This window comes from Armigeres subalbatus, chromosome 1 (assembly GCF_024139115.2).
Source record: "Armigeres subalbatus isolate Guangzhou_Male chromosome 1, GZ_Asu_2, whole genome shotgun sequence".
Taxonomy (NCBI): Eukaryota; Metazoa; Arthropoda; class Insecta; order Diptera; family Culicidae; genus Armigeres; species Armigeres subalbatus.
The window spans coordinates 114,075,925-114,097,979 of NC_085139.1; the positions used below are offsets into that span (position 1 = coordinate 114,075,925).

Here is a 22,055-nt window from a genome sequence, read left to right on the forward strand (position 1 = left end):
CAAAAATATCAGAATCATCGGAATTTTGAGAAATGGATTACGAAAAAGAATGCAAATGCTTCTCCAAATTTTCTTCGAGTAAACACCCATCAAATTGCATTTTAAACGCATCGCACGGTAGGCTTCTTGAATATGTGAGAAAAAGAGCAGCCGCATTACCATGCCTAGAATGGAATAGAAATACCTGAAACTAATTTGAACAATTTTCAGTTTCTTTAGTCTAAAACTAAGCAGTTTAGAATTTGTTCAATTGAGAACTTTGTGGTCATACAGTTAACGGTATCATTCTAATCGTACCTATCAATTGGGATTCTCAAATTCGATATAAGAAAAAAAAAAAATCGCTGGGCAATTAAGCATCTTGTATTCGGTCCCAATAGAAACTAATGTTCGTTATTTATTTTTGCAATAAAGTATTCACAATTGTAAACAGAGATTCATGTTGGTATTCTGTGGAATATCGCTGAAAATGCCAGAATAATAATATTCAACATTTGTTCACTACTGATCTGTCCATGATCTTATAGTTGACGTAACAACCATTGCACTTTCACACGTATTTCTAATAATTTAGGGACAAACATCGCACTTTTAAAACATTTCAACCCGTAAGCACTAACAAGCAACGTTTGGATGTTGCATCGATCGAATTACTTTAGTAAACGCGTATTAAATCAAATTCGCTGAAAATTCGAACGGTTGATACGTCAACTATGAAATCATGGGCAGTGATTTTAAAATTAGTTGAAGGTAAAATATTTCCATTAAAAAGATATTGCTGGTAGTTTATAATTAGAAATCCGGGTAGAAGCCGTGATATTGATGACAAAACATGATAATAACTTGTTTTTCATAAGAGTAAAAATAACAAGCAAAAATAATAAAAATTTGCACCGAAATATCATGAAAATATCAGGTTTTGCTATTACCAAGAACAAAATAATTGCTCAAGATATTTATAAGTTCTTGTTAATGGCAAAACCTGATATTTTCATGATATCGGTGCAATTTTTTGTTATTTTCGCTTGTTATTTTTACTCTTATTTCAAACGAGTTCATATCATGTTTTGTTATCAATATCACATTACTGTACTGACAGCTATTATCGTCTACCGGGGAAGTGCTTTATGTAGCCTATAATGAGAGTCTGATATGTTCTATCTGGAACTTTTAAAGTAGTCTGTTATGTTAATCAAATAGAAAAAGATGTTGTATTTGCTTCGACTTACAAAAACTTCTTCCAATAGAGTTTAGTGTAAAAAAATTTTACAAATACAACATTCTTAATTATAATAAAAAAATAAAAATCGTTTGATGTTTTTAGTGTCCTCCTTTTTCAACCAAATGTCCTCCTTTTTCGCTCAATTCGGGTGAATTGTCCTCCTTTCGAAAAATTTCATATGGTCACCCTAAACATACGCCTCTGTATTGCACCACATCAACAGTATAGAAGAGATTAAGAGAGGAAAACGAAATAACCAAAATGTAAGAAATGAGTATGATAAGAAAATTCTTTTGAGCTTTTTAGTGGAATGTTTTCACCTGTCATAAGACGAGTTTATACAATCCCATTGAATTCCACCACTTAATTGTATCTTGACAGATACGTATTTCGACCTCAAAAGTAAGGCCGTCTTCAGTGTCTCGTACTTGACTCGACTAAGTCGAGTATCTGTCAAGATACAATTAAGTGGTGGAATTCAATGGGATTGTATAAACTCGTCTTATGACAGGAGAAATGAGTAGATTATTCAGATAGGGCATCTACGCTACCATTTCACAAGAAGGGGGGTTTGCAATGAGGCGGTGTTCAAAAGAATATTCGCATTATGTGTCAGTGTCAATATTTTCAAATAGTGTATTCTCGAAGTATAAGCCAGTTTTTATATGTTTGGATGTGTTGTAATTAGTTCAAATTGAGTGCTATAATTATCTAAATTTCACAGCATGTACCAGGAAAATCCACGCCAGACAGTTAACGTTCGACTAAACAGTAGAATAGAAACAAACACAGTATTGTAAGTTAAAAATTTGACAATCATTCATAACACATAACCAAGTATCCAGTCAATTATAGTTTCCTCTGATGAAGACACCATCCCCGTGTCGAAACGTCGGACAAATATACATCTTGTTTTAATCTTCAAAACTGCGTAGCCGGTCTTAAAATCGATTGATAATCAGAGCAATTTCTAATAAACTTCCTGAGCAAAACTGAAGGCATTTGCTGAGGATTTTTAAATGTATTTTCTGGAAAATGAGGAAGTTTTTCAAAATGTTTTTCTCAAAAAATTAATGCAAATTTCATCAAGAAATTTATTTGAGTTTCACACATATTATTGCAAATGCTAACTTTTTTGGACTGTAAATAATGCCCAAACTGGAGTATGTCATGTAAATTGAAATTTACTGTGTTTGAAAAAACATCCTTACTCACGCCTTTTTAGGGAAAAGTGAGCATCCCTAGAAACATAACTGGTGCAACAAGACATCCTTAAACGAATTATGAAAATCGGTCAAAAGTTGTTTGAAAATTAAGTTTTCATGATTTTCCGATCACAGTAGTCCGCGATAGTAATTTTATCACGATATTTGCAGTAAAGACAATGATAATATTGCATTGTACTATGGACAAATGAATTTTATAACGTAAAAATCATGTTGAAAGTTTTTATAGTCAGTTATAAGTCAGGAAATTCATTCGTATTTCGTCAAGAACTCATTCAATTTTCATCAGGAAATATAAAGAAATTTCGTCATGGAATTCATTCGAATTTCGTCCATTTTAGTCAAGAAATTCATTCAAATTTGCTCCTTAATGAACTTGGAATAAATTTTCTCAGGAAATTTATTCGAATTAAATTAGAAAACTCATTAGGTTTAGGTTCAAAACAAAATTCATCAATTTTTTTCAGGAAATTCATTCATTTTTTGTATGGAAAGTCGTTCGTATTTCCTTGATTTCAATTTCATCAGGCAATTCATTAGATTTTCGCCAGGAAATTTTAATTTCGTCACTCGCACTTCGTCAGTTCGTCAGTTCATTTGATTTTGGTCAGAAAAATTATTCAAAAATTCTCTTATTAATGAATTTCGAAGAAAAAATTCGGATTCAATCTGGAAATTCATTTGAATTTCGTCAAAGAAATCATTCCAATTTCGTCAACAAAATCATTTGAGTTTTACAAGGAAATTCATTAGATTTTCGTCAGGAAATTTATTGAAATTCCGTTTGAAATATTCATTCGGATCTAGTCAGAGATCCATCCGAATTTCGTCAAAAAAAATCATACTTTCAAATTTCAACAGAAAATTCATTCAAATTCCGTCAGAAAATACGAAATTAATCAGGAATTTCATTCGACAGTCGTCAGGAAATCCATTCAATTTACATAAGGAAGTTGTTTCGAGTTTCTTCAAAAACTTGTTTTCGAAATTCGTCAGAAGAACCAGTCGCATTTCGTTAGTAAAATTCGAATTTCTCCAGAAAATTCATTCGGCTTTCGTCCGGAAATTCATTGGAAACATGATGTGTATCAATGGAAAACACTCAACGGCTGCAGGTGTTCACCAACAGATGCCTGCGCTATATAATTCGGGCCTGGTGGCCTCACAACTGGATCTCAAACAACGAGCTCCATCGTCGTTGTCACCAGAAGCGGATAGCAACAGAAATTCGGGATCGAAAGTGGGGCTGGGTCGGCCACACTCTACGTAGGGGCGGAAACGAAATCTGTAAACAAACATTAGACTGGAACCCAGCAGGACATCGTAGCAGAGGCAGACCCAGAGGCCCATGGCGGCGAAGCCTCAATAAAGAAATAAAAGAAGACGACCGAAATCTGCCCTGGCAACAGGTTAAAGTGATAGCTGGACAACGCTCAGGATGGAGATCTTTCAAGTCGGCCCTTTGCACCACCGCAGGTGTACAGGATCCATAACATAAAAATCAGAAGACTAATTTGAATTTAGTTAAGAAATTAATTCAAATTAATCCAAGAAATTCAATCAAATTTCATCAGGAAACTCATGCAATTTTTATCAGGAAAATCATTTGATTTCTTCGCAATGAAATTAGAATGAATTTTCTCCGGAAATTCATTCGAATTTTGACAGGAAACTCATTCGAATTTTGTCAGGAAACTCATTTAAATTTCATCAGTATATTTATTCGAATTGAATTATTAAGGACTGTTCAGTTTATAAAGAGAACACTTTGTATTGTCGATGTTTGAGATATTAATAACAATCCTAATTTATTGCATTTTCAACAGCTCCAACCGTTTATATTCCGTTTTCGGGCTGCCGCAGGCTCTACTGTTTCTAGATATCGACAAATCATTGACAGTGTGTTTTTTCCCGATCTTCTTGATGATTTTGTTGACATGCCGATTTATAATTTTCTTACAAATTGTCAATTTTGCTTAAAAAAATCTGTTGGTAAGCTTATGTTTACGCGAAATTCGAGAAACTTTGACAATAGGCGCCATTTTGTTGGATTTAAACTGTTTTATCTGTTTCAAAAATTACAGTTGATTGACAGTGTATTATAATATACGATGAAGCAAACTCCATCGAAATTGACCAATCTGACTGTGTATTATCGTTATGTAAAAGTGTCCTCTCAATAAACTGAACAGTCGTTATTCTTCATTCATATTTTGTCAGGAAATTTGTTGGATTTTGTTGAAAAAATAATTCAAAAATTCTTTCATTAGGGACCTTGGAAAAAAACTCCGGAGCTCATTCGAATTTCATCTGGAAATACGTTTAAGTCCCGTCAAGGAATTCATTCCAATTTCGTCAATAAATTCATTCAATTTTCATCAGGAAAGTCATTTGATTTTCGTCAGTAAATTCATTCAAATTTCATTAGGAAGTTCATTCGTAATTTTTTCCTGTACATTCATTTACAAGAAAAAATCAGCATTCGAATTCAATCTGGAAATTCATAAAATTTCGCCACAAAATTCATTCGAAATCATTCGAATTTTGTCAAGAAAATCATTTGAATTTTGTCAGGAAAATCATTCAATTTTCGTAAGAAAATTCATTTGTATTTCGTCAAAAAAATTCATTCATCAAAAAATTATTCATTCGAGTTTTATCAGAAATTTTAATCAAATTTCGTCAGAAAATTTATTCAAATACCATCAGGAAGTTCGTTTGAACGTCGTCAGGAAATTCATTAAATTTTCATAAGGGAATTCATTCGAATTTCGTCAAAAAACTTATTCTAATTCCGTCTAGAGATCCAGTCTTATTTCGTCAGAAAGTTCAGTCAAGTTTTTTCAGACGACATGAGATTCATTCGAATTTTGTCAGGAGATTCATTCAAACCTCGTCTCGAAATTGATTTGACTTTCGACAGCAATGAAACTCAAATATATTTTCTCAAGAAAGTCATTCGAATTTCATCAGGAAAATTATTTTCGTAAACTCAATGAAATTTCGTAGCTAGCAGATCTATTTATTTTTCGTTGGGAAACTCATCAGGAAATTCATTCAAATTTGAAATTCGCCAGTAATAAAATTCAATAATAATAAAATTAAAAAAAAATCCTAATTCGCATATCTTCAGCAAGTTCGTTCAAATTTCGTCAGGAAATCATTCGAATTTCGCAAGAAAAATCGTACTTTTTTTAACAGAAAAATCACTCGAAATTCCCCAACGATAAAAATCGATTACACTTTTACCAGAACTCCATTCGAATTTCATCAGGAAAATGTTCAAATTTCGTCAGAAAGTTCATTCAAATATAGTTAGAAAATTCGATCGAATTTCAACAAGAAAGTTAATGCGGTTTTTTGTCAGGAAAATGCATTTCGCAGTTGCTACTCCGTGATTGACCAGAACAATTGCAAATGCACAAGGAACCAATGGATGGAAGCATGGATTTGCTCTCCAGTCTCAATGTGCACAGTCCTAGAGCTCTAGTATTTTACATGATAGATAACGGCAATAACCTCACGATCTATCGAGGATGGAAATGAATTGATGATGCAATCACTCGCCTATAGAGATGTTGTAAATTAATCAATTACTTCGATTAATCGATTTATCGTTGTGATAATCGATTAATTTTGAATAGATTACTACCTAACGATTAATCGATTCAATAATCTACAAGAATCGAGAGTAATCGATTAGCTACTACTAATCGATTGATCGGGATTTTACGATCTCTCTACTCGCCTCTGCACTCGCCACGAGTTCAAGCGGAATTTTATTGAAATTTTGTTCTTAGCTTCTATGACAGAGGTTCGTCTTGGTTAACGGGTTGCCATTGTGATAGTAATGAGAGGGTAGTGTTTATTCTAATTGAAAGCCGAAACAAGTTTTTTCGTTCATTTCGAATTCTAACAGCTACCTGCTAGAACTAGTCATCAGATTGTAGGTATAGGATAGCAGATGGAGATGGTATGAAATCATATTTCCAGTTCTAGCGATTGCTAGAACATGAGAAATATATGGAAAGATACAGAGTAGAAGGAATGGAACGGGCCTGGAATTGAACCCAGGATCTCTTGTATATGAGGCAGAAGTGGTAGCCGTATGACCACCAAGCCCGTCTCCAATGCATTCAAATTTCATCAGATAAATTTATCCAATTTGGTAAGGCCGATTATTCAAATTGCTTCAGGTAGTTTATTTTTCGATTTTTTTTGGGAAATTCATTCAAATTTCCTTAGCAAATTTTCATTCAAATTTCCTCAGAAATTCTACTTTGCCAAGAAAATCATTCGCTTTTTTATTTCAGGATTTTTTTCAAAACTTCGTCAGGAAGTACTATCGAATTTCGTTCGGAAATTTATTCGAATATCGACAAGAATTCAATTTAATTTTCACCAGAAATTCATTTGAATTTCGTCATCTTTTGAATTTAGAATTTCAAAATCTTTTGACTTTCTCTCCCAACGAAACCAACTCAGTTTTTTACAATTAATTGCATATTATTCAGCTACTCGGCCGTACGAAAACCATTTTTTTGTTAAATATCTTGGCGGTGCCTCCACCGCGGTTAGCTCTCTTTTTTGCAAATTGAATATCTTTCGGATGCTTGATTTGTCCAATCTCAAAAAAAGAGCTAACCGTGGTGGAGGTTGGTACTCGGATTCTGATGGCTTTTCCGCAAATGAGACCTTTAAGTGGTCTTGTTGTGTAGGGGTTATCAAGCCTATCTAGAGAGTAGGAGATTGAGGGTTCGAGTCCCTCCAAGACACGTGGATTCTTTTTCGCAAATTTCATTTCAATTTGTCCATTTCAAAACATATGCGTTGCATATGCACAGCCAAGATATTTAACAAAAAAAATCATGTTTTTTAAATGATTTTGATTCGAATTTTGTCAAGAAGATCGATTGACTTTTTCAGAAAGATCAATCGATGTTCTTTCATTTAAAATTTTCCAAGAAATTCATTCGAGTTTCGTCAAAAGATTCATTTAATTTTATTAAGCAAAATAATGTAATTTTTGTCAGAAATGGAAGTTGAATAAATTTTTAAGTAAATTTACTTGAATTTCGTTAGGAAATTCATTCGAATATTTTCATAAAACAACTCATCCGATTATTGTGAATTTATTTGAATTTCGGAATTTTATTTGAATTTTGCCAGGATAAGTATAAATCATTCAATTCTTTCAAAAACTTCATTTAAATTTCCTTCACAAATTTATTCCCTTGGGGGAATTGAATCAAGTTTCCTTCGCAAGCTCATGATTTAGAATGTTTTTTTTTTAAGAGTAATTTGAACTTCATCGAATTTTCCAGGGAAATTCATTCCAATTTTCTACGGAGAATCTCTCTAATTCCTTTGTATATTTTTTTTCCTTGATTTTTTTTAGTTCCTAGAGGAAATTTATTTGAATTTTCTTGAGAAAATTATTACATTTTTTTGAGAAATTCAATCGAATTTCAACGAGAAATTCATTCGTTATTTCACGCGAAGTTCATTCGAATTTCCATTGAAAAGTCAAAAAAAAAAAAAAGGTGCGTGAAATATATTCCAAAGAGTGTACGGCATCAAATTGGATCACTTAATTTAGTATAAAGTATAAGACTGCTGTATGTAAAGTATGACGATCCTGTTTGCGTGACTAACATCTAGGTTACTTTGAGCTGGCAGCCAAAGTACCATTACTACAAGTGTCAAACCGATATTGGTGATGAAATCAAACATGCAATAGACCATGATGCATGAACAATTGAAGCTTGTTGAGGCATAATTTGAAAAAAAAATAATTTAAATGACTACAGCGACACTAGTTATGGTTCTACAATTGTAACATGAACAAAACAGAAACTAGAAAATGAATAAAATGGCAACAAAAAGATTTAAATGAAAAGGCTATTGGTGAACAACAAAATGGAAGGAACAAAAATCTCACAATTGAATAAGATTTTTTCATAAACATAGAGAACACGAATAATGTACACACTTAACTCATTTCACCGTATTCGGTAAATTTTACCGAAATCTCAACAGCAGAACTGTTCGGTAATTTATTTTACAGATTTTTTGTAACTTTTTCCATTGTTCAACTGTCAAAATCACCGAAAATCAGTAAAATTATTTACCGAACAGTTCTGCTGTTGAGATTTCGGTAACATTTTACCGAATTCGGCGATTTATTTTAAGTGTGTAATGTAAAAATACAAACATGCCATAAATAGTTTCAACATTATGAATATAAAACAATAGACAATAACAATTTCCAATTAAAAATAATTTAATATTATTGCAAAAAAACTGGAATCAGAAATGTATATAAAAGCATTAAGTCATTACGAAATTTCCCATAAACCAACAGGATACCGTACTCAATAAAATTACAATTACAACATGATTAGCTTTGCAGCCGTATATTCGTTAAGCTATGGGAAGCCCTTCACGCTCAAACGAGCTTTCAAAAGCTCCCAAAAGCTTTCGCGGGTTTATTTTGAAGTATGTTCCAAGTTCCAACGCATACGCATTGATCAACGCAAGCGATCAGCAAAGTAGCAGTGTGAGGGAATTTAATCAAATGAGCAGCTAAAGTGGTTGTTGTTGCAGTAGTTTAGCACATGTTGAAGCGAGAGAGAACCAAAACAAATGTGCGGATAGGTTCATGCTTTCAACTAGCTAGTATGAGTGGAATGTGTTACTATGAGCCGCAACATGGGGCAAAAGGGCTCAACTAAAAAAAAAAACACTTGTTAAATTGTTTGTTATCATTTTTGCGTTATTTATTTTGCCGGTAGTTAACGGTATGTGGCTTACTCTTAAGATTTTCGTTCATTCCTCTAGGGTTAACAAACAACCATGCGTTCACTCATGCAAGCGTCGAATGTCCATTAACACATTTTACATGCTATAGATGGTGAGAAGCTCCAAGTTATTTTGTGTAGAATATTATGGTTATATACAGCTAGTTTTGTATATTTTGTGTATGCACGTTAGAATGGTTCAGTATTTTGGTTTATATTGGTTGAAACATCATAAAGCTTAAAGAAGGCATTTTGGACCATCCACCCCCATTCGACAAACCGAGAGAGCTCTAAGATCAAGCAATGCGATTTGTTGGTGATTACTGAAGTGTTTAGCTTTAAAATATAACAATATTTTTGTTGAAAAAACCTACAGATACATTTTTTTCCGTTTCACGCTCATTTGTTGGTTTTTATGTATCATACTTACCTAATTAAAACATATAGCGCGAAAAATACTCGCCGTGAATAAGGAACGGATTGTTCTGCAGTAGTCGAAAATTATGATAGTTTAAAATTATTCAAATAATCTTGCCATATGGTATGTATAAAACTTGTTTGAACGTTATTAAAATTAAGCCCGAATTCGGACAATGTTTCCATGCAATACATGATCGTCTAATACACAAGCGTCAGTGCCTGTCAGTGCTGCCAATTGAATTATCGTGTAATACCATCTATATTCATTGCCAACATCTAAAAGTGGGAAATTACCATTTCCATTAATAACTGTGCGATGCTTATCCCACCACTAATCGTTTAGATTATTAAATACACCTCAGTCGTGCGTGCTCTGCTCACTCCCGACACAACACAACAAATGGCAGTGACGTGATAAATCATGACTTTAATCGAGATAATGCACCAGCACTTTCGTACGGCAGCATAAATTTCACCTATAGCAGCTGATATTATGAGGAACGACGACGTAGTAGATAAATAATCATATATGCGAGTCGGTATCATCATTGGCAGGAGTTCCTAAATGCAAGACGACCGTTAGTTCACGGAAGGAGCGCATGATTATTGCATCGATTGGATTGTTTGTATCATGGTCAATGGTTATGTAGATAACTAACAGAGTTGTTAGTTATCTACATGACTACCTACTGATTGGGGCGGCTTCGGAGAAACCTAATTAACAGTTTCACCACATGGCGATTCCTCTGGTGGAGCGTCGCGATTCAATGAGGTTCAATTAGATCAATGTAATGTTCACATATATAAAACGTAATGTACATATGTTTATAAAATGATTTTATTGTTCCTGATTTCCGAGATACAATTAATAAATAAAAACATTATTGAAGCAGAAACAGCTTGTTTACAATACTTTGATGCGCTTTCATGAAATAAAAATCCGTCAAAATTTGGCAAAATTCTTGTCATTGTTTATGTTTTTTATGAAAACGGGTGAGAGATAAATATAAATATCGCGTGACTTCTCTCACTGAGAACGAAAATCTTAGTACTAAGTGGTATATATCCTATAGCATGGAAATGTTTAAAAATAATACCAACTGAAAAAAATCCATTAGTAATTCTTTAGAGAATCTTAGACCAACAAGAATTTTATGCGCAATATTTTATGTTTTTGAACGGTTGTTAAACAATTCAAATTACAAATCATCTTTCTGAAAACCATCTTATGACTCAATACCAATCAGGATATGGCAAAGGACATAGCATTAAAACAGCTATGATAAAAGTGTTTTACGACAAAGGGTTGGTTTTGGATTTCGGTGGCTCTGTTGTTCTTTAGTAAAAGATTGCCAATATCGCTCCCATTCGCATGACCAACATCTTATTTGCTTGGACCTGGCAGCCACCAATTATGTAAATGTCAAACCGATGTTGGTGATGAAACCAATTATGCACTACAACATGATGGGCATAAAACGGCCCTATATAGGCAAAATAATTATAATAGTTACAGCGCCAACGCCACATTGTAGTACTCATGCTTCTACTGGGAATGCTTAAGAAATTCCTTGTTTTTTTTAGGAATTCATTTGGAAATTTCTTTAGGAAAACTTTAGAATACATCTTAAAAAATTGTTCCGGACATTCCTACTGAAATTCTTTCAGAGATTACTTCGGAAATTCCTAAACGATTTTTCTTTAATTTTAGTAAATTTCTTCGGGATTTTTTTGGAAATTAGTTCTGGAATTCCTAAAAGATATTGATCCAGATATTTCATTGGAAATTCCTACAGTAACTTCTTCGCAGATTCCTTTGGACATTTTTTCTAGGAATTTCTTTAAAAGAATTTTCTATCACGAATCTATTCATAAATGTATTCGGATATTCATTATGGAATCACTTTGTGGAATTATTTGAAAATTAATTCGGAAATACCTTTAGTAATTCTTTTAAAAATTCCTCTAGGAATACCGTTGGAAATCCCATTCAGATTTACTTCGGGATTTCTCTCAAAACTTCGTTTAGCAGCAATCTTTTACAGATTCCTTTAATTCTATTGTTTGAATATCCCTTCAGGTTCCCTTTCTTGGAACTTTCTCCAGGAATAATTTAGAAAATTACGCTAATAATTACTACGAACACTTCTTTAGTATATTTTTTTGTAATTCTCCGGAGGTAATTTCTTTCCAAATTGATCTAAAATTACTTTTTATATACCAAAATTAGTTCCTCCAGAAATTGCCTTGAAAAATCCTGAGTTATTTGTTTTTTTATACATTACTGAAGAATTTCAAAGGAAGTCTTCAAAAACATACAAAGCAATACCTAATTGATTTCCTGAGTTGATGCCTTCGTAAATTTCTAGGAATTCTTTCGGAAGCCTCTTCAGTGATTATCAAAATACGCGGAAGTTTATTTTCATTCTGAATGATTTTGGCGTAAATAACCAAATTTAAGGGTAAATATTCCATTCGGTGGGTCAAGTATCACAGCTCAGCTCCGTCAGAGGCCGATAGCAACTGAAATTCGGGAACGGTGGAGGGGCTGGGTTGGCCACACCTCACGTAAGGGTGGACACTGGACATCGCAGAAGAGGCAGACCCAGAGGTTCATGGTGGTATAATAGCCTCTGTTGGAAATAACATGCAATCAAAGTAGTCACGGGTAGCCGCGATGATCAAGTAGGCCCTTGTTTATGTCCTGTCAACCGGAGCGGCTATAAAAGCCGCGACATCCAGAGCAAGGATGCATTCAAGATTGGATCGCCAATGAGAAACAACCAACTGAGAAGCAAAAATCAACCAACTGAGAAGCTAAGAAACAGAAAAAGCAACTAATCAAATTGTTATTATTTTTCAAACCGTAAATAAAAGAAATACTATTTATCAAGTTTTTACCCTGCTGTTTTTATCAAACTTTTACCAAAATTTCCATCACTCCCCTTGACCAACGCCTACTTTATTTGATTCCAAAAGCGGAATATAGAAGCACAGCAGGTACGGCCGATAACGTCGCAACATCCCTGGTTGCAGTCGCTGACAGCCTCCATAAAAAAATATACCCAGACTAATCCACCTTGCGGCGATAATGCCTTTCTCGTTCATTATGAAATGTATTGAGAAATGTTTATTAGGCAGGTTTATTAATGGTTTAGCGCTAAAAATGTATATACGGTACATACTGCCGGGTGTGTAATATAGACTTCCAAAAAAGTTGGAATAATTGGAATTTTTACCACATTTTTTTAAATGCGTGTATTTTATATAGATTAGAAGCCAAAAATACTAAAAATACTAAATAACATCTTCTTCTGATTGTTCTATTACTCTACATTCCAACTGGGATTTGGGCTGCTTTACCGAAAATCGTCTGTTTAGCAATCCTACTCCTTTGAGAATGCATCTAATACTACTTGATCCTGTAGCTTGATGTCACAGTTTACACATCTTATTGTAGTTGATTATTATACCAAATTATAAATCTCGTATTCAGAACAAACTGTATGTTTCATTATTACCTTCATCACATTTTAGAAAACCAAGAATTTTTGAACATATGGATAAAAAATTGTAACAAACTGTATTCTATTCAAATTTTCATTGGGATCTCTTTACCACACACTTATTTTTTTTTACCGAGATCTCAGCAATTTATTCAACTTTTACCTAAATTCGCACAGTCGAGCCCCGGCAAACACGTTTTTCGCCGAGATATCTGTCAAAGTTGCTTAAAATCAGCAATCGCCGAAACCTAGCTAACAAACCTAATTTTTGACAGGATATCAGTTTTTCATTTTGCTGGGCACACGGCTGTGCCCATTTTGCCGAGCTGCAGAAATAAAAATTGAGTGTGCGTTATTGAAGAATTATTCCACTATTTAAAAAGCGCGTAAAAGCCAAAATATATTCCTTCTGATTCTTTGTCAACATATATAGCTATTTATAGAAACAATGAATCAGAGGGAATAATTCGAACTACGGACAAATTAGCTCAAAAGTCTATTTATATTTGCATATGAGGAGCTGGTGCTAGATTGTTGTGGATTAAGACTGAAATTGATCTAACAATCAATAAATTAAATAAACAGAGACCTACACAAGACAATAACAATATCAACTTTTTCACGTGAGTAAAAAAAAAGTTTAGCCATAAGCTCTAAGCCTTCTAAGTCCGACCTGATCAATTTTGTCAAGGGGCAGTGGGACAGGATTTTCTGTCGACTACAATCTGTTGCAAGTAAATCGATTAAAGATAAGTGATTGCAAAATGAGCTGATCTTTTCCACTAGTTTCTGTCTGAAGAAAATGTATTTTGGCCATAACTTTTGAGCCCATATTCGGATGCTGCCAGTTCTGCCAATCACATGCACACGAGAGCATCTGTTCCTGTTTTGTCAAATTAATGGTTTTTCGATACTTTTCGGGGCCCTAAACAACTGCGCAGTATTTGAACCCGATAGGTTGTTTCCTCGCTTTCCGCATCGCGTTTGAAGTTTGTATGGGAATCAGTCAGGGAGAACGTACAATTTTGCATTTTTATTGCTACATAACTCAAAGAATGTCGAACTGGAGAAGCTAATTTGCTGAAATGTCCGCAATTTCGCTTCGCAGTTTAATTGTTCAAACTATACGCAAAAAATCGTTCGGCAACGCTATGTGGACCTGTAATTTAACTGAGTTTTATTTTAAAATTATGGATCTTATTGGAGTTATTCGAAATCATTTCCTAAAGTAAAAATATGGACTAGAAAGAAGAAGGGTTTTGATCTTTAACAACCATAGGCTATCCGGTAGTGCTGGCAGAAACATTGATTTACTGCACACGGTTTGAACAATCCATCTTCGAAGCGTTATAACATTTTTGTAGACGTGCCAGCAACGTGCCTTTTTCAGCAAAGTCTTTCGGCATCAAATTATATGCAGACATATTGAGTGACGTGATTGGTGATAAATTGAAGCCAATAGGAGCAAAAATGCAAAAAAGTACGTCTTCCATACTAATCTTCATATAGGTGTCAAACTCGATGCGGGAAGCGGGGAAGCAACGAAAACATCCTATCTTTTGCATAGTTGTTAAGGGGTGCCAAAACGAGCCAGATCTCACTTGATTAGATCAAGTTTGCATTTTTCCATACAACTGCGCCCTACTTTAATACATACACAAACATCAGTTTAATTAGTTGAGCTGAGTCGATCGGTATATAACACTATGGGTCTCCGGGTCTCCTATGAAAAGTTTGGTATTTACGTAGGCAAAAAGGATTTTGACCATAACTTCCAAGCCCATGTTCTGATCCGTCCAATTTTCAATAGGAAACAATGGGACAGGCTTTTTCGTCGAATGCAACCTGTTGCAAGCAAACTGGTTGACGGTAAAAAAAAACGAGCTAGACTTTTCATACGCTTTTTTTTATGAAAAACTCAAAGGTGCAGCCCAATCGGGTTGTACGCAAAGGTAACGTAGGACTACGTAGCTATTCGAAATGATGGCATTTGCCATAATAATTTGTGTCGTTTTATTAACATTGAGTAAACTGCTCGGAGGCCAACTGAATCAAGAAATCGAATAGTTGTTCCCAGTTGGATGGACTTTGATTCTCTAACCGTGGAATTAACATGACTCATCGGCCGCTGAAGCCACTCGACTGGCTTTCAGTAGGGGACATCACAATCCTTACTTTGCCACGTACGCTTACATCGCTGGCGAAAACCTAACGTTGCATATAAATATAGACGAATCCAACTAAAAATAAGAAGAAGACATACGACGGTGTTAACTTTGACAGATCCTACAGCACAGCATAGGAAGATAATTTTAAAATCCTTATAATAAATTCTAGACAAATTGTAATTAAAATCTGATTGATGTACGATACGGAAAAAGTTCTGAATTACATATTTAGAAGCTTATCTTAATTTTTTGTAAGGTCTTTATACAAAAGAAGGTTGATCCGAGAATCCGATATGAACATTCTTCAAAGTGCAAAACTCAATCGTCTGTGGAATCCCGATCAAAATGGCTCGCGCGCGCCGGACAGCAGCTTTCTTGTATTTAATAAAATAACGATTAATGAAGGGGCGGGGCTAATGGAATTACTTCATTAGATATAAGAAAGCTGCTTTTGGGCGCGCGCGAGCCATTTCGATCGGGATTCCGCAGACAACGGACCGTTCGGAGAATGACAAAATCTAAGAATCCTATGAAATTTTCTCGATTCTGAATTTGGTTATGAGATGTTGTTTATCTTAGATGCGTATTGTTGCGAGGAATAACAGCAGAAATTTGACTCAAGACGAAGTTCCTTCATATTACAAAACATTATCTCTTGGCATCTGTCTGTCCGAGCGACGTTCACCGATGGGTGGTTGCTGTAGAAAGTTTCCACTGAGGTGGCCACCATTTTATACAAAAGAAGGTTGATCCGACTATCCGAAATAAACTTTCTTCAAAGTGCAAAACTCAATCGTAAATAGCGAATTTGATAGCGCGTCGGAGGGAGATGATGCAGTAAATTTTAATGGATGGGATCACTAACAGCAACCAAGCTACCGCGCCAAGCCCGATGCCACCGAAACAGTTCATTTTCGCAAATAATTCTATCTTTCCATAAAATGTTGGTCCTGAGAAGAACCAATTTCCTTTTCCCATTGCTCATTTCCAACCTGACACCACAATTCGTAATAAATTTTCAGCATCGGCACTGGCGGTTCGGGATCGCCACAGTGCTATTTTTAAGGTCAACCCTTTCTTCATATGAAATGCTGGTTCGTTGAGGTAGAATGATCTGCAGCAACACATCGAGCACCACCACCAATGCGATGGATTTCCGTTGAAAATGTTACCAGCGCCTTCGTGATGTCTCTTTGTCCGCACCGCTGTGATTGCATTGATGCGTCCGCTTTGCGTGAAATCTTGTTCGAACTGAGGATTAGATCCAAGCCCGCAAGTGATTGATTTTTTATGTCTGTGCTAGTGATGCATGTACTTGATTGGTTAGTTTACCTATTTCTAAACTTTTAATCAATTATCGATAACAAATAATTGAAAAATAGTATTTTCATATGAATACAAAGAAGCGTTGACTCATCCTTCGAATATTAAAAAAAAATGAAAATCCATCGGGAAACGGCTGAGATATTAAAGTTTAAAGTCTATCATATTTTCGTGACGGTCCCTGATTTTCGCAATCGTGAAGTGTACCCCAACGTCAAAAATTGGAGGAATTTTAGAAGTATTTCCTAAGAAATCATGAAATAATTTTCTGAGGAATTCCTGAATGAATTTCCTATGCAATTCTTTAAAAAAAATCTGTAAGAAAATTCTAAAAGAACTTCTAGAGGAAAAACTTCCAAATGAATTTCTGAAAGAATTCTCGGTAGAATTCAAAAATGAATCGCTAGAGAAATTTTCTTAATTATTTCTAGATGAATTTCCTAGGGGAATTTCCGAAAAAATCTCGGAGGTATTCTGAAAAGAATGTCAGGAGGCTTGCTCATAACATTTCCGGAGGAATTTTTCAAGACATTTTAAAGTAAAACATGAAGGGATTTCCGAAAGAATTTTATTTCATTCCAAAGAAATTTCTTAATACAGTAGACGTTCGATAACTGCAAGTCATTTAACTGCAATGCTTTTTAACTACAATTCGATAGTTGCAACAGTTTTGCAGTTATCGGACAGCTAAACTTCAAACTGATGACAAACTCAATGACAGCTGCATTGCGCTGCACATTTAGATGCACTTTTATTGCATCTGACGTCGATTGACAACCGTTTGACGTCTAGAATGCATTGCAGTTATCGAACGGCATTCGTTAACTGAAAAGTAAACATTTTGCAGTTATCGAACGGCTACTGTACAAGAAGCCCTTCGAGAATTCTTTCAGCAATTTCTTTGAAAGGTCATCCAGAAATATTGGCGTATATATTCAATTTTAAGGAAAATTTTACAATTCGGTGAGTCACGTGCCCCAGTTTAATTTCACTAGTGTTCAAGCCTTCCAGAAACAGTTACACGCTTAAATAATTTTGCCAACCTCAGCAAAGTTTTTGCCGAGATTCCAACAGCCGAGATCTTGTGATTTTTATTTTTCCGAAATTCGGCAATATTGTTTTTAAACAAGTCCTCAGTAATGATTATCGATAACACGGTAAAGTTTATCGAAATCTCGGTAAATTTGTACGTCGAAATCATTGCCTATATCACGACTGTTGAATGCTCGGCAATCTTAAAAATATGGAACTGAAGTGTGAGTGTGTGTGCACTGCTTCTTCTTAAGCTATGAGGTCATACAAAATGTCTCTTCCTTATTTCCCTGATTGGTTCACGAATTCCCAGATAATTCTCTCATTTTTCCAGGTTGACAATAATTCTTGGATATTTCCAGGTTTTTAGGTAGTAGACACTCTGATTTTATCTCCTAGCTCCGATATTCATCCCATCATCTTATTTTTGTGATTTTTTTTCCAGCACGCATATTAGCAAAAAAGCAACAAACTTAGTACTGTATTTCTAAATATATTATTTTATAGGTAACTCTATATTGTTTTCAATGTAACGATTCAAAACCAAACTTTCATTAATGAAAGATTTATTTCATGTTAATTAGACAATGCCAAATCATTGAATTCGTTTTTGCTTTTGATTTTTTGTTGCCCATAAGCACGCATTCTGAAAACAAAAATGTGATAATATCCTTTCCTTTCGAGAGAAGATGCATGTTGAAAGGTGAGAATAATTTTGTGGCTATCCTAAAGTTCTTATTTCATTATTCTATTCCTACCACTCCCAAATGTATAAAATTTGTAAAAAGCACTTTGCAGATTGACGCACAAATCAGGCTTGGAACATTTATTAAACTTAATTTCTTCATACGCTCAAATTTACTATGTAACTTTTTTTTTCATTCGACCATAAGTTTCAAAAATGAGATGTTAATTGGATAGCAGTTCAGATTTCCGGAGAACTTTTCTGCTCTTCCAAAATTTCAATTTTTGTCACGGGCCGAATACCAATATAATCAATACTCAAGAATTTACGATGCAGCTAGTTGAAATTAGTTTTTTAGTGAATGTGTGTCGCGTCGAAGTCTACTATTGAAATAGCCCTCCTAGTATTTAACGTTTATAACTACACGACATAAAATAATTCAGCGCAATAAAAGCTAATTGGAATCAGTTTTCACTGAGTCACAACTCCCATTGTCACGTGACCTGTACACTGTATGTGCCATGGAGCTGTGCACTTCATCAGATTCCGTCCAACTGCCCGGTCACCCAGCCGAAACACGTTTTTCTGAAGTCTGGAAGCTAGCTAGCGAGAATCCATATAACCACAAGCAGAAGCATATAAATTATAGAAAAATGAGTATGACGAATGCAAGGAAATCGATAGCGACACCAATCAATCAGCCACACGTTCCCTAATGGCAACACTGCCAACGGCAGCCACGGTCTCGGTGCTGTCTATCGGGGAAATAACTCTTACGTTGGTCAAAGAGTGTGAGTTTTATTTACTCTTCTCATCTGTTTCTTGTGTAGTGTTGGGTGTTGTTTTCCTGCCCGTGCTTTATACCGAGCAGATATTATTGGAGATTGCCTTCAGATGACGGCATCGCGTAGAATGATTCACGTGCATTCCTATGACAATTAGCTGCAGTTCAGGTTCTCGAAAGAGGTCACAAAATTAATATCATTCATACATCTCCCGGCTATGTGTCACGGGGTGACGATGGATCGATATATTCCCCCCCCGCGCAATAAATCTACGGTGTTTGGTGTTTTCGAGTGAGTGTGAAGCGTGTGTTTAGAAGTGGCATATTCCTGGTATTTTGTCACGTACCGTTTGATTGCTTCGCAGATAGTTGATAGGATCTCTGCAACTCCAAACCGCTTCCAAGCCGATCGAGCAGAGCAAGCAGTTCCGGAACCGTTTGCAGCTCGGAACGGATTGCCGGAGATAGGCAGCCGACCGTTAGGAAGTAAACACACCAACCGCTGCAATAGCCTGGGCTAAGAAGGGATTCAGTTGTACACCACGATAAACACCGCACAACGCACTCGTCGACGACACGACACTCGATTCGTTAACACACACAGTACAGATAGTCAGACCGAACTGTGTGTCCAAATGCGGTGGGGCTTGACGCGAATCGCACTGAAGGGTTCCCCCGCGGCGCACACACTTGCACTTGCTTGGTCCCACCGTGATGCTCCACACGGTTCAATATTAACTACACACTGTAGTAAGATCAGTCGGTGCCCGAAGTTCAGTCAGTTAGACAGCGGCTACGAGAGGGAGACAGAGTTATCGCTGGCCGCCGTCGTATGTGAAGTAGTTGTAAAAGGGGGAGCTTTTTTTTAAATATCTTCTTTCTTCTGGGAGCTACTATGGGCGGGGAAGCTCTAGTCGGTGGGTCTAAAATGGTAATGTCTCGGGAGCTCCCGGAGGCACGCACGCACGATACGGAGCACGCAGTAATGCTACTTCGCTAGAGCCAGCGTCGTCGTGCTCCAGGCTTGCGGACTTTCGTAAGTACCTGTCACTTTACGGCGGCGGGAGCGAACACACTACTGTCGTCGTCGTCAGACTGCGAACCGTGCGAGATCGTGCTCGAGAACCACCGTCGGCCGTCGCCCAGCGTGAGTTTTCGCTGCGTGTGAAAATCTTCGTGTGCGGAGGGGAGCAAAAGAGCGATACTGAGAGAAACGGTTCACTTGGTTGTAGTCGTGTACTAACACTACGATGAAACTGTGACTATGCTGTGTTCGTGTTATCTGTGAAAGCTTTTTAGATGTACACTCGCAAAACTGTCTTCCCTATTTCATTCGACCTCTTGTCAGCGGTAATCGTCTGCTCATAAATTATGCATTAGAAGTTTGAAATGTTAAACACTAAAAGCTGTACACTATACAATATTTCGGAAAATCTGTGGGGTTTAGTTATCGAAATCAATCATTTTACGTGAAAACCCTGTCCGAGAACTGTCAGATCACATCTGCCATCACAATACAAACGGTGACGTAATATCGAGACATGCGCATTCATTCGTTTACACTGGACTGCCTGCTGACTTTTGGATAGCCTCACGTGTGGTTGTCCTGGCGTGTGTAGGGACAATTCAAAGCCCTACGATCGAAAAGCCGTGCGTGTCGGCAGCTATTATCTAATCTCTATTCGGCGGATTTCTTACACCTCCCCCAGTCAAAACAAAATCAATACCAATTAATACACAAGGGATCCGGTTCACGACGACATTCACTGCCCCCCTACCCGTGGTATATCGTCCCTGGACGACGATTCTCACCTTTGCCAGAACCCAGAATCCAACTCGGAATGCCTCCGTCAATCCAACCAGCACCTTCCCGCAATCTCACACCGACTCCAGAACCGAGAACACCCACGGAAATGCGGAACAGAATCCTTCTAAACTTTACACTTTCTGGACATGCAAAAAACACAACACAACACTCCCGCCCCGAGGAATTTCTGAACGTTCTCGGATTATCCCCGGTTCATCTGTTACCACGAATGGCCGGAAGGACGACAAGCACGGCGATACAACGGCAAAGACGACGACGAGGACTACGATGAACCCAAAAACCGAGAAAAATAGAGACACATACAGCACTTTTGCACCATCGAAAAAACGGAACGGAAACGGCAACCCGTGATGATGAGTGGAGCGTATTCTAGTACGACTTTTGTCCCGTTCTTGTTATTTTTCGCTGAAGTTGTGTTTGACGTTGAAGGCGATGGTTACGGCGACGGAAACAGCAGGGACGAAACTTTTCCAATAGAACAGAGCTCTGCCTTACCCTTTTGGCATGAAAATCGCCTTCGTCCCTTCTTCCCGATTTCCAAAAGCTCATCAAACAGGGAGAGAACCCGCCACCAACACCACCCAGCACGTGGACAACGAACAAACCAACCTAATCAGGGGGGGAATCGTAAACTGGAAGGTTTTCCGCTTTGATGCGATGAGGGAGAACGAGACGGAGCGTCACGGTGACTGGAAATGCGCAAAGCTTTTCTTCCAGGAAACAACCCTTTTTTGTATGAATTCGTTTGAATGGAACTGGTGGCAGTGAAATTTCCGATATAGTAAAGCTCGGCACCAATACAGCCCCAGGACCGAAATGTCAGAACTTGCTGCCAGAATCGATCCATCCGCGGCGAGAACGACCATAGAACGGCTGTTCTGACAGAAGAAAATAACATTTTTTTTTCTCGAGTCAGCTCTACGGCATTGAATGCGTGCTTTTCCTATTTTGGTGACTACAATTTCACATGAACCATTGGGCGACAAACGATTCAAAACGTGACTCACGGTGCATTTAGATTGGATACAAAGAATTCAAATGTAACAGGAGCGCAGGCCAGT

The 22,055-nt window shown here is 36.5% G+C and overlaps 1 protein-coding gene across 15 annotated transcripts in view; it reads right to left on the reverse strand.

The window, feature by feature from the left end:
- Positions 1-21,443, reverse strand: part of LOC134204977 (complexin) — a 1,044,191-nt gene extending 1,022,748 nt beyond the window's left edge. For 4 of the 15 annotated variants that reach the window (XM_062679822.1, XM_062679820.1, XM_062679825.1 and 1 more), the window contains exon 1: positions 19,667-20,204. The gene's annotated coding sequence lies outside the window, so the exon portion shown is untranslated. The other 11 variants (XM_062679823.1, XM_062679821.1, XM_062679813.1 and 8 more) reach the window with 8 other exon arrangements.
- Between the last annotated feature and the right edge of the window lie 612 nt (positions 21,444-22,055).